The sequence below is a fragment of the Habropoda laboriosa genome, unplaced genomic scaffold, assembly GCF_001263275.1.
Source record: "Habropoda laboriosa isolate 0110345459 unplaced genomic scaffold, ASM126327v1 scaffold28, whole genome shotgun sequence".
In the NCBI taxonomy this organism is placed as follows: domain Eukaryota; kingdom Metazoa; phylum Arthropoda; class Insecta; order Hymenoptera; family Apidae; genus Habropoda; species Habropoda laboriosa.
In genome coordinates this window covers 1,333,626-1,335,252 of record NW_017100174.1, presented here as the reverse complement: position 1 = coordinate 1,335,252, position 1,627 = coordinate 1,333,626, and positions in this window count along the sequence as shown.

The following is a 1,627-nucleotide window of genomic DNA, read 5'->3' as shown; positions in this document are numbered from 1 at the left end:
AATATATATATATTTTTTTATTTGTAATATGTATTAATAATATACCTCGACTTGAGCATATCTTCGTTTAAAAATGGCAACGATTGACAAGAAGTTTCGACGATTCGACGAAATTAGAAGAAGAAAAAAAAAACAAAAACAAAAGAGGAAACGAAAAACGAGATAGAGACGAAGGAATTACAAGAGAAACAGCGTGTTTTTTTTTTTTTCTTTTGCACAGAAGTGGCACAGGGGAAGAAGATCGAAAGAAGAGTATGCGTGTTGCGCGTCGCCACGCGGCAGTCGGAAAGTGACGATGAAAAGAAGAAACAAGTGCAAACGTCGCGAGGAAAAGAAAGGATAATCGAACCTCGAAGATCGAAGTCGGCGAAATCAGGATGAACGAAGAAAACGGGGGTGCGCTTGGATCGTCGCACGTTCGACGATCCTTCGGCTCTCCAGCTTTTTCAAAACGTCCAACTGTTAAAAACCTACTACCCCACTAGGTAGCTTATCTCTTTCGTTCCTCGACTGTTTTCCTCTCCTTGAAACATGTCGAAAAGTGAAGAAAAAGCCTGGCCAACGCGTTCGTTTCTCTTCTTCTTCCTTCTCGCTCGAGAACAGGATCGTTTTGTCCAGATTTTTTCCCCCTTGAACGAATATCAACGGGACGACGCGGCGTGTCCCGCGGTTCGAAAGAAGAAGAAAAACAAAGGAAGAAAGCAATAGAGTTTCGGAACACAGAAGAACATAGAGACACGCGTACCGGCCACCCTCTCGTTCGCTGCGCCGAGGGACGAATATCGCGGTTTCTCGAACCTCTGCGACCAGAGGTTCGTCGTAATCGCGAGGCTCGTCCGCGAGGAAGGACACCGTACGGTGAAGAACGAAGGAACAGAAGAAAATAGGGAGAAGAAGAAAAAAAATATAGAACAGTTAAGAAGTCCTTCCTCCCCTATAGACACTTTTGTCCGAGTCGCGAGAGGGCGTGGGTAGAGTGTTAACACGTAGAGTAGTATCGATAGCGTCCGATATTACACACACATCTATACGATACGGATAATGCAATAATAATACAATATAATTACGACTGTTGAAAGAAAAGCTAAATATACACGGGTCGTCGATCCCCTATACAGTGAAAGATACATCGGTTTCATTATTTCTTCATTTTTTTTTCCTTTTATCTTTTAGTCCTTCTTTTTGAAAGAGCGAGTTATTACTCTCGGATTATTACTTAGGGCTCGAAGAATACACTTACGGGGAGTAAAGTCGGCCGCAACCCGTGGGGATCGACCGACAGCTTCTTCTTCTTCTTCTTCTTCTTCTTCTTCACTTCCTTTTTTTTTTTTAATCTTTCTTTCTTTTCTTTCTTTCCCTTGTTCTCGTTCTTTCTGCGATATATATATATGGGGAGAAGCCGGTTCACGCGTTCCCGCGATGCGCCGTTCATACCTTCTTTAAAACATTTTTTGTTTCCCTTAAGCGCCATTTATACTTCCTTTTTGCATTTTTTTCGCGTTTTTTCTGTTTTTTTTCCTTTCTCCCCCTCTCTCTCTCTCTCTCTCTCTCTCGCTTTCTCTCTCATTCTCTCCCTCTCTCTCTCTGTCCCGTCGTTTTTCGTTTTTGTTTCTTATAGAACTCTTAA